This window comes from Elephas maximus, chromosome 7 (genome assembly GCF_024166365.1).
Source record: "Elephas maximus indicus isolate mEleMax1 chromosome 7, mEleMax1 primary haplotype, whole genome shotgun sequence".
In the NCBI taxonomy this organism is placed as follows: Eukaryota; Metazoa; Chordata; class Mammalia; order Proboscidea; family Elephantidae; genus Elephas; species Elephas maximus.
In genome coordinates, this window is record NC_064825.1 from 63,620,833 (window position 1) to 63,633,216 (window position 12,384).

The 12,384-nt window shown below is 38.8% G+C and overlaps 1 protein-coding gene across 8 annotated transcripts in view; it reads right to left on the reverse strand.

Moving 5' to 3' along the window:
* The window catches only part of STK33 (serine/threonine kinase 33), a 193,996-nt gene that overhangs the window by 6,606 nt on the left and 175,006 nt on the right, over nucleotides 1-12,384 (reverse strand). The gene's annotated exons all lie outside the window — the stretch shown is intronic.

Here is a 12,384-nt window from a genome sequence, read left to right on the forward strand (position 1 = left end):
CAATGGACCATCCTCTGAAGATACTGGCCTAATACACCACTGTACAAAGACCAAGAAAACCTGGGTATCATCAGAAAGCATTTTAGGAGTCAAAGAAAAAAATTATTCTATCCTTTATAAAGTCATGATGAATTCATCCCTGAAACACTACAACCAACTTGAGTAGATATAAAGGGATCAGACAAGGTTTATAGACAGGCTACAAATATGATGAGGTGGTGCAGATTTTTCTATAAGAGAGCTCGTCAGTCTAAAAAGGTAAAGGATATGAGGATATATACTTAAAATCTATAAAATGAAGAAGGGGGCAGATCTCAGTGCTCTGGACCTACATGGCCTCTCTGAGTGCTGCGGTCAGAGGATGGTTATGCCAGGGTCTGCCCCAAGCAGCATCTTAATTGTTCTTCATCCTTGATAGACTCTTACTGTTTGGGATATCAAACAATGTTCGCCTGATATTCATAAGGTTTTCACTGGCTAAATCTTTTCAAAAGTAGACTGCCAGGTCCTTCTTCCTAGTCTTAGTCTGGAAGCTCAGCTGAAACCTGTCTGTCATAGTGACCCTGCTGGTAGTTCAATACTGGTGGCATAGCTTCTAACATCATAGCAACATGCAAGCCCACACAGTACAACAAACTAACAGACAAATTAAAACTGAAAAAAATTAGAACAATTTGACAACAGCCAAAGTATGACCTTGAGTATATCCCACCTGAATTTAAAGAACATCTCAAAAATAGATTCGACGCATTGAACACTAATGATTGAAGACCAGACTAGCTGTGGAATGACATCAAGGACATCATACGTAAAGAAACCAAGAGGTTATTAAAAAGGCAGGAAAGAAAGAAAAGACCAAAATGGATGTCAGAAGAGACTCTGAAGTTTGCTCTTCAACTTAACAGTAGCTAAAGTGAAAGGAAGAAATGATGAAGTAAAAGGGTTGAACAGAAAACCTCAAAGGGTTGCTTGAGAAGACAAAGTAAAGTATTATAACAACATGTACAAAGGGCTGAAGATGGAAAAACAAAAGGGAAGAACAAGCTCTGCATTTCTCAAACTGAAAGAAATGAAAAAATATGCAAGCATCAAGTTGCAATAGTGAAGGATTCTATGGGGAAAATATTAAACAACTCAGGAAGCATCAAAACAAGATGAAAGGAATACACAGAGTCACTATGCTAAAAATAATCAGTTGACGTTCACCCATTTCAGGAGGTACTATATGAGCAGGAGCCAATGGTACTGAAGCAAGAAGTCCAAGCTGCACTAAAGGCATTTGTGAAAAACAAGGCTCCAGGAATTGACGGAATGCCAATTGAGATGTTTCAACAAACGGATGCAGCGCTGGAAGTACTCACTCATCTATGCCAAGAAATATGGAAGACAGCCACCTGGCCAACTGACTGGAAGAGATTTATATTTATGCCTATTCCCAAGAAAGATGATCCCACAGAATGCAGAAATTATCGAACAATATCATTAACGTCACATGTAAGTAAAATTTTGCTGAAGATCATTCAAAATCAGCTGCAGCAGTATATCAACAGGGAATTACCAAAAATTCAAGCCAGATTCATAAGAGGGCGTGGAACCAGGGATATCATTGCTGATGTCAGACGGATCCTGGCTGAAGGGAGAAAATACCAGAAAGATGCTCACCTGTGTTTTACTGACTATGCAAAGGCATTTGACTGTGTGGATTATAACAAATTATGGATAACATTGCAAAGAATGGGAATTTCAGAACACTTAATTGTGCTCATGAGGGACCTTTACATAGTTCAAGAGGCAGCTGTTCAGACAGAACAAGGGGATACTGATTGGTTTAAATTCAGGAAAGGTGTGCGTCAGGGTTGTATCCTTTTACCACATCTATTCAACCTGTATGCTGAGCAAATAATCATAGAAGCTGGACTATATGAAGAAAAGCAAGACATCAGGATTGGAGGAAGACTCATTAACAACATGTTATTCAGACGACAAAACCCTGCTTGCTCAAAATGAAGAGGACTTGAAGCACTTACTAATGAAGATCAGAGATGACAGCCTTCAGTATGGATTACACCTCAACATAAAGAAAACAAAAATTCTCACAACTGGACAAACAAGCAACATCGTGATAAATGGAGAAAAGACTGAAGTTGTCAAGGATTTCATTGTACTTAGATCCACAATCAATACCCATGGAAGCAGCAGTCAAGAAATCAAAATACGTGCTGCACTGGGCAAATCTGCTGCAAAAGACCTCTTTAAAGTGTTGAAAAGCAAAGATGTCACCTTGAAGCTAAGGTGTGCCTGACCCAGGCCATGGTGTTTTCAATCACCTCATATGCATGTGAAAGCTAGATGATGAATAAAGAAGACCGAAGAAGAAATGACACCTTTGAATCGTGGTGTTGAAGAAGAATACTGAATATACCATGGACTGCCAAAAGAAAGAACAAATCTGTTGTGGAAGAAGTACAACCAGAGTGCTCCTTAGAAGCAAGGATGGCAAGACTATATCTTACCTACATTGGACATGTTGTCAGGAAGGATCAGGCCCTGGGACATCATGCTTGGTAAAGTAGCGGGTCAGCAAAAAAGAAGACAACCCTCAGTGAGATGGACTGATACAGAGGCTGCAACAATGGGCTTAAGCATAACAACGATCGTTGAGGATGGCGCAGAACCCAGAAGTGTTTTGTTCTGTTGTATACAGGGTCACTATGAGTCAGAACCCACGTGATGGCACCTAACAACAACAATTTGGGACAGTTCAAGAATAGTCCATTTTATGGAGACAAAATGACAGAAAAAGAAGACCTCACAATTTAGTCACATTTTTTTTGTAATTCAGTATCCTTTGCTTGATTTTTCTAGCTTAAATTATTAATCTTGAAAAGGGGCTCCATGTGTGCAAAGGGAGACATATAACAAGAAAATTGGGCTAAACATACATATTTCATTATTCACTAGCATAACTTTAACCTGATGAACTCATCTGGTGATAACAGATGCAAAACCTGTAAGCTATGGGCATATCGCTGCAAGTTAATACCAGTGAATGATTACTAGAAATTGTTAGCATTTCTCTGAATTTTAAGTAAAATACATGCTATTTAAGTAAAGTGGTTTATCACCATAGCAACCATTTCCAGAGTCACACATTCAAATTATAGGCCTGCACAAGGTCTAAGCGACAGAATATTCTGATACAAGTCTTCTGATATAGTTCTGCTTGCAACGGCCACCCACCTTCTCTCACATTCCTGTGGTTTTCAGAAGAAAAAAAAGAGGAGGAAGAAAGGCAAGAGAAAGAAGAGAAATCAACTTCTAAATACACAGATTTCTTTCGTAAGGTTACCCACATGAAGAGCCGGGCCTTATATGGAGTTAAAGAAAATCTAATTTGCAAATTAGAGAAATATGTTGATATCTTTCTTCTTTGTAATTAAAATATAATTTATACACAGTAAATAAACAAACAAAAAAACCCGTTGCCGTTGAGTTGATTCTGATGCATAGCGACCCTACAGGACAGAGTAGAACTGCCCATAGAGTTTCCAAGGAGTGCCCGGTGGATTTGAGCTGCTGGCCTTTTGGTTAGCAGCTGCAGCACTTAACCACTACACCACCACAGTTTCCTTATACACAGTAGGATACACAAATATCGAGCGTACAATTTGATGAGCTTTGTGAATGCACAGATCTGTAAAACCAACATCCCAATTACGAAATGGAACAACTCCTCATAAAAGTCCCTTGTGCCACATGCCAGTCAGCCCTCTCTCATCCTAGGACCAGAGCTGTTCCGATATTTTTCAACATAAGTTAGTTTTACCTCTTCTAAAACTTCATATAAATAAAATCATACAGTAGGTACTCTTGTATCTTACTTCCTTTGCTTATGTTTTTTATTGAAATTTTATTGAGATAATTCTAACATGTCACATATTTTTGAGATTCATCCATGTATCAGTATTTCATTTCTTTTTTTATTGCTTAGTAGTACTCCATTGTATATCTGTTAATGGACATTTGAGTTGTTTCAGTTTCGGACTGCTGTAAAGCTGCTACAAATATCTTCCACAAGTTTTTCTGAGAACTTACATTTCGGATTGTTGAGCAAATTGTAAGTGAATGCTTACCATTATAAATGACTGCCGCACTATTCCAAAGGGCCTGTACCATTTTGTACTGCCACCAGCAATGTAGGAAAATTCCATCGCTCCATATCTTTCCCAGTATTTGGACTTGCCAGTCTATTTTAATTATGGCCATAAATTCTAGAGACTGTGTAGTGATATCTCATTGTGGTCTTAATTTGCATTTTCCTGATGACTAGTGATGTTGTGTACTTTGTCCTGTGCTTACTGACTAGTTGTGTATCTTCCTATCTTAACTGGTTGTCCAAATCTTATGCCCATTTTTAAAACTGGGTTGTTTGCCTTATTACTACTGAGTTAAAGAAACTGTTTATGTATTACAGATCCAAGACCTTTGTCAGATGTATTTATTGTGAATATTTTCTTTATTTCCTTAATATGCTTTTGGTGAGCAAATGTGTTTAATTTTATGAAGTCCATTTCATCAGGTTTTTTTTTTTTTTTTTTTTTTTAGTACTTTCTGTGTTCTAAGAAATCCTTGACTACCCCCCACCCCCCAGTCAGATGATATTCTATGACTTCTCCTAAGAGCTTTATAGTTTAGCTTTAATATTTAGGTTTACTACTCATCAAATTTATTGGCAGTAACTCATTCACAGTATCCTCTTATGTTTTTTAATCATTTCTTTTCTTCTGTTTTTGTTGGGGTGGTGTTAATTTTCTGTTCTTTTTCTACCTTATTGAGATGAAAGCTTGGATCACTGATTTTCATTATTATTGCTATTATTTTAAACAGTCAAGATACTTATATATTCACCCACATATTTACTCTTGCTGATGTTCTTCAGTCCTTTCTGAAGTTCAGTATATCCATCTGGGATCATTTTCTTCCACCCTGAAGAATTTACTTCAAAATTTTTGTAGTTTTGCTAGTGACAAATCCTCTCATCTCTATTTTATCTTTATTCTTTAGAGAATCTTTCACTAAGTACAGAATTTTAGGTTGGCAGGTTTTTTCTTTTTTCCCCTTGTTTAAGCATGTAATTACATTCTCTTCTGGTTTCCATTATTTCTGTTGATATGTTAGATGTTGCTCCTTCTAAGGTAATGTGTCTTTCTGTTCTCTGGATGGTTTAATAACTTTGTCTTTCTAGTTGGAAGAATCAGAGGACAGAGTTCAGAGAAACCGCAGTCACCAAAAAGCAATGAGGTACTCTGAAAGGAAAAGAGCTAGAGAGGGAAAACCCAAATTCTGTTCAGCTGAAGATACAATTAACAGAATTGAGATGTGAACTGCTGCCTAGAAACAACTTTCAGTTGGAGTACAACTAATTAATTTCCTGCTAAGACAAAAACATGAATACCTCCTGGAGGAACATAACAGAATCCAGGGTCTGCACAACACAACACTCACAATGTTCAGGATATGATCTAGAATTACTCAACAAAAATGACAATCATAGAGACAGACTCCAAGATAACCCAGACGCTGGAGTTAGCAAAGAAGGAATTTAATGCAGTTATTATAACTACTAACAAGGACATAAAGAAAAAATATTCATGTAATGAATGAAGAAGGTCTCACTACAGAAATAGAAACAATAAAAGAGAACCAAATGGAAATTACAGAACTAAAATATAGTATCTGAAATTAAAAATTCACCAGATAGGTCTAACAGGAAAATGGAGGTAACAGAGAAAAAAGTCAGCAAACCTGAAGAGAAGTCAGCAGAAATTATTCAATCTAAAGAACGGATAGAAAAATATTGGAAAAAAATGAATAGACCATTGGAGACTGTTATGGATTGAACTGCATCCCCCAAATATGTGTTTCAACTTGGCTAGGACATGATTCCCAGTTTTTTTTATCGTTTAGTTTTCCTTCATTTTTTGATCTGATGTAATTTTCCCATGTGTTGTAAATCCTAATCTCTGCCTGTGGTTAATGAGGCAAGATTAGGTAATGTTAAAGAGGATTAGGGTGAGACGTAGCACCCTTACTCAGGTCACAGCCCTGATATAAGGGGAGTTTCCCTGGGGTGTGGCCTGCATCACCTTTTATCTTACCAAAGATAAAAGGAGAGAGAAGCAAAGAGAGAGAGAGGGACCTCATAATAGCAAGCAAGAGGGAATAGAGCGTGTCCTTTGGAACTGGGGTCCCTGCACTGAGACGCTCCTAGACCAGGGGAAGATTGATGACAAGAACCTTCCCCCAAGAGCCTGCAGAAAGAGAAAGCTTTCCCCTGGAGCTGGTGCCCTGAATTTGGACTTCTAGTCTCCTACCCTGTGAGAGAATAAATTTCTCTTTGTTAAGGCCATCCACTTGTGGTGTTTCTGTTATAGCAGCACGAGATAACTAAGACAGGGACCTATGGGATAATATCAAAAGGTCTAACATGTGAGTAATAAGCATCTCAGAAAAAAATAACAACTGAAAATTTCCCAAATTTGGCAAAAGACATAAATTTGCAGACTCACAAAGCTCAGAAAACCCCAAGAAGGATAAATATAAAAGAGGAATATGCCTAGGAATATCACTGCCAAATGCTGAAAACCAAAGATAAAGAGAAAAATCTTGAGAACAGTCAGGACAAAAGGGAAACACTATGCACAGGGAAAGAACAGTTCCAATGACTACTGACTTCTCATCAGAAAAAATTGAAGGCTAGAAGGAAGCGAAACAACATCTTTAAAACGCGAACAACAGCAACAAACCTATCAACCCAGAATTCCATAAACAGAAAGAAATCCTTCAAAAATTGAAAAAACATTTTCAGATAAAAGAAGACAGAATTCATCACCAGCAGACCTGTAATGCACAAAATACTAAAGGAAGCTTGTCAGGCTAAAGGGAAATATCAGGTGGAAACCTGTATTTTCAGGAAAGAAAGAAGTTCAACATAAATGGTAAATATCTGCCTAAATATAAAAAAATTACTGTTCCTCTTAATTTCTTGAAAATACACATCACTGTTTAAAGCAAAAATTACAATAATTTTTGTGCAGTTTATAATTATACAGGCAAAATACATGACAATCATAGCATAAAGGCAGGGTCAGGGATGAATGTTGTTGTTGTTGTTAGGTGCCATGGAGTCGGTTCCGACTCATAGCAGCCCTATGCACAACAGAACGAAACACTGCCTGGATCTGCGCCATCCTTAAAATCATTGTTATGCTTGAGCTCACTGTTGCAGCCACTGTCTCAATCCACCTCATTGAGGGTCTTCCTCTTTTCTGCTGACCCTGTACTTTGCCAAGCATGATGTCCTTCTCCAGGGACTGATCCCTCCTGACAACATGTCCAAAGTATGTAAGGCACGGTCTCGCCATCTTTGCTTCTAAGGAGCATTCTGGTTGTACTTCTTCTAAGACAGATTTGTTCGTTCTTTTGGCAGTCCATGGGATATCCAATATTCCTCGCCAACACCACAATTCAAAGGCATCAACTCTTCTTCGGTCTTCCTTATTCACTGTCCAGCTTTCACATGCATATGATGTGACTGAAAATACCATGGCTTGGGTCAGGTGCACCTTAGTCTTCAAGGTGACATCTTTGCTCTTCAACATTTTAAAGAGGTCCTTTGGCATCTCCTGTCTGGAGGGGGGATGGGAGGATAGAGTGAGTTGGAAGCTGGCAAAATTGTCACGAAAGGAGAGACTGGAAGGGCTGACTCATTAGGGGGAGAGCAAGGGGGAGTACGGAGTAAGGTGTATATAAACTTATATGTGACAGTCTGACCTGATTTGTAAACGTTCACTTGAAGCTCAATAAAAGTTAATTAAAAAAAAAAAAAGAGGTCCTTTGCAGCAGATTTACCCAATTCAATGTGTCTTTTGATTTCTTGACTGCTGCTTCCATGGCTGTTGATTGTGGATCCAAGTAAAATGAAATCCTTGACAACTTCCATCTTTTCTCCGTTTATCATGATGTTGCTCATTAGTCCAGTTGTGAGGATGTTTGTTTTCTGTATGTTGAGATGCAATCCATACTGAAGGCTGTGGTCTTTGATCTTCATCAGTAAGTGCTTCAAGTCCACTTCACTTTCAGCAAGCAAGACTGTGTCATCTGCATAATGCAGGTTGTTAATGACTCTTCCTCCAATCCTGATGCCCCGTTCTTCTTCATATAGTCCAGCTTCTCGAATTATTTGCTCAGCATACAGACTGAATAGGTATGGTGACAGAATACAACCCTGATGCACACCTTTCCTGACTGTAAACCAATCAGTATCCCCTTGTTCTGTCCAAACAACTGCCTCCTGATCTATGTAAAAGTTCCTCATGAGCACAATTAAGTGTTCTGGAATTCCCATTCTTTGCAATGTTATTCATAATTTGTTATGATCTACACAGTCAAATGCCTTTGCATAGTCAATAAAACACAGGTAAACATCCTTCTGGTATTCTCTGCTTTCAACCGGGATCCATCTGACATCAGCAATGATATCCTTGGTTCCATGTCCTCTTCTGAAACCAGTCTGAATTTCTGGCAGTTCCCTGTCGATATACTGCTGCAGCTGTTTTTGAATGATCTTCAGCAAAATTTTGCTTGTGTGTCATACTAATGATATTGTTCTGTAATTTCCACATTTGGTTGGATCACCTTTCTTGGGAATAGGCATAAATATGGATCTCTTCCAGTCAGTTGGCCAGGAAGCTGTCTTCCATATTTCTTGGCAGAGATCAGTGAGAGCCTCCATCGCTGCACCTGTTTGTTGAAACATCTCAATTGATATTCCATCAATTCCTGGAGCCTTGTTCTTCGCCAATGCCTTCAGAGCAGCTTGGACTTCTTCAATACCATCAGTTCCTGATCATATGCTACCTCTTGAAATGGCTGAACATCAACTAATTCTTTTTGGTATAATGACTGTGTGTATTCCTTCCATCTTCTTTTGATGCTTCCTGCGTCGTTTAATATTTTCCCCATAGAATCCTTCACTATTGCAACTCGAGGTGTGAATTTTTTCTTCAGTTCTTTCAGCTTGAGAAACGCCAAGCGTGTTCTTCTCTTTTGGTTTTCCATCTCCAGCTCTTTGCACATGTCATTATAATATTTTACTTTGTCTTTTCAAGCTGCCCTTTGAAATATTCTGTTCAGTTCTCTTACTTCATCAATTCTTCCTTTTGCTTTAGCTGCTCGATGCTCAAGAGCAAGTTTCAGAGTCTCCTCTGACATCCATCTTGGTCTTTTCTTTCTTTCCTGTCTTTTCACTGACCTCTTGGTTTCTTCATGGATGATGTCCTTGATGTCATTCCACAACTTGTCTGGTCTTTGGTCACTAGTGTCCAACGCATCAAATCTGTTCTTCAGATGGTCTCTAAATTCAGCTGGGATATACTCAAGCTCATATTTTGGCTCTCGTGGACTTGCTCTGATTTTCTTCAGTTTCAGCTTGAACTTGCATATGAGCAATTGATGGTCTGTTCCACAGTCGGCCCCTGGCCTTGTTCTGACTGATGAGATTGAGCTTTTCCATCGTCTCTTTCCACAGATGTAGTCAATTTGATTTCTGTGTGTTCCATCTGGCGAGCTCCATGTGTATAGTTGCCGTTTATGTTGGTGAAAGAAGGCATTTGCAATGAAGCAGTCATTGGTCTTGCAAAATTCTATCATTCGATCTCCGGCATTGTTTCTATCACCAAGGCCATATTTTCCAACTACTGATCCTTCTTCTTTGTTTCCAACTTTCACGTTCCAATCACCAGTAATCATCAATGCATCTTGATTGCATGTTCGATCAATTTCAGACTGTAGCAGCTGATAAAAATCTTCTTTCTTCATCTTTGGCCCTAGTGGTTAGTGCGTAAATCTGAATAACAATCGTATTAACTGGTCTTCCTTGTAGGGATGAATGGAACCAAATTAACAGATTTGGGAAAAAAGTAATATTTGTTGTAATCCAACTCAATGGGTTGGCTCTCCATAAAGAAAGGATATACACAGCATACCCACACAGCCATAGTCCCTAAAAGGAGCTGAGCAAAAGCCAAGCTAGGGAGGGCAGGGAAATGATTTGAAAAAGAGCACTAATATATCCCTTCAACTATGGGAGTCTGGTTAAGTCTGTGGTGAAATGTAAGCCTCGCAGAGGAGACTCCTGTGTGGGAGTAGAAGTAGGGACAAAAGGTCTCTTTTAAAACAAAAGCCTTTTTGTTGATGTAGGCCTATGAACCCAAAACATCAACTTGCACCACAAACAGCATTAGTTCAAACAACAACAGATCAAATTCACATTAGCACATTTAATTATGTGTCTGTATTAGTTATTGCTGCAGTTACGTTACTGTGCTTGGGAGATCCTCAAGACCACCCATAGGATGACAATCTGTTACGAGCAATCACAGGATCAGCATATAGTCACACTCGTTGCTATGATCTATCACGGCAAAAGGATATAAAACACAATCAACAAAGAAAAGAGGTACATAGGGAGAAGTCTGGGGAAAATCACATGCAAACTTCCAAGGGTCCTCTCCAGTAGAGTCACACAGGATGCGCTTACTGCCCCCAGCAATGAGTTGTGACAAAATATGTGAAATGTTGTCAACCAGGGAAGCTCGTTAGAGACTCAATACCCAGGGTTTTTACTGAGGGATGGTCCTATAGGCAGTCTCTGCCTGTCGTGTACCAAAATTCCAGACTCCCAGAAGGAAAGCAGGTGCTCAGCATAACCACATTGTTGGCACAAATAGTTTAGGCACAGTGAGCCACTCATATCAATTACTGGTAGGAACCCTCCTGAAAACAAAATTCCCAGATGTCAGTCAAGGCCAGCCTTGCAGGCAGGGTTTTAACTCTTTTTGTGCAACTAGGTAACAAACAACAGCAAAAATCTCAGTATCTTACAACATTAATTTTTTCAATCAGCTGCAGGGCTGGCCTATGCTGGGCTAGGTTTCAGGCTTTGGATTAGGTTCAGGTCTGCTCCACAAAGCTTCATTAATTCTGGGCCCAGTGGCTCTCTAGGGTATGTTTTTCTCATGGCAGGTAACAGAAATACAAGAGAGCAACCTAAATCATGCAAACACTTTTAAGGTCTCTGCTTACAACATACCGCATAACATTCCATCAGTCAAAGCAAGTCACATGGCCAAGACCAATATTAGTGGGGTGCGGAAATATCCTTCATCTATTCTAGTAGAGAGAACTGCAAAGTCACATTTCATGGGTATGAATGTATAAATCTCTCACAAGGACGGATTAAAGAATTGGAAACAATAATCCAATCTCCCATAGTACCCTAGGGAGCTCACCAAACTCTGAGGGCAAATGAGGTTGGAAGCATCAATTTATCACGATTGAAAATGATATTTCTTGGTTTGTTTACTAGTTTTTTTGTCACATCTACACTCAAAGGAGCCTTGATGCAGCCAAGATAAAACATATGCAATTTTTGTAATATTACATGCAAATTCTTCAGCAATATAATAGTAAAAGCAATAGCTAACATTGATAAATGCTTACGATATGCCAAGGGTACTATACGCAATGTCCCATTTAGTCCTCGTAACAAAATAATGAAGTTGATGCCATTATTATTCCCATTTTACAGGTAAGGAAGCTTAGGCCTAGAAACTTTCCCAAGGTCATAAAGTTTGCAAGTAGTGTAGCCAGGATTGAATCCAGGTAGCCTAGATTCAGAGACTATGCTTTTACTCATTATATTTTAAGTGCTACATGGATCCATAATGGAAACCCTGGTGGCGCAGTGGTTAAGTGCTACAGCTGCTAACCAAACGGTCGGCAGTTCGAATCCACCAGGTGCTCCTCGGAAACTCTATGGGGCAGTTCTACTCTGTCCTATAGGGTCGCTATGAGTTGGAATCAACTTGACAGCACTGGGTCTGGTTTTTTGGTTTGGATCCATAATATCTATGTGCTTGGGTATGCATGCCATGTTGCAAGGCTTCAAAATGTTAGAGTGTGTCAAAATTGTAGAAGCACACCAAATTTGCACACTATTCAAATGGGCTCAGAGAGCTAAAATTTAATGAGTCAAGGAAAGAACATTTTTATCCTACTCAGCTAAAATCTAGCCTTTTCTGATGGAAACATATTAGTGTACTTCAGTTCAACTATTTAATTTCAGTGTGTTGTTTAAATTTAAACATCATTTGTCTTTGAAGAAATGCTGCATGAATACATTTCGTTATCAAAATAACTTTTTAAAGTTTCTAAGCCACTTTGCCTTTCCATATTCTAACCTAGATAAAGTGTCTGCTACACGTACTATCTCCTATGAATATCGTAAAGGTCATGTTTTCAGCAAAGAAATTATCATAAAAG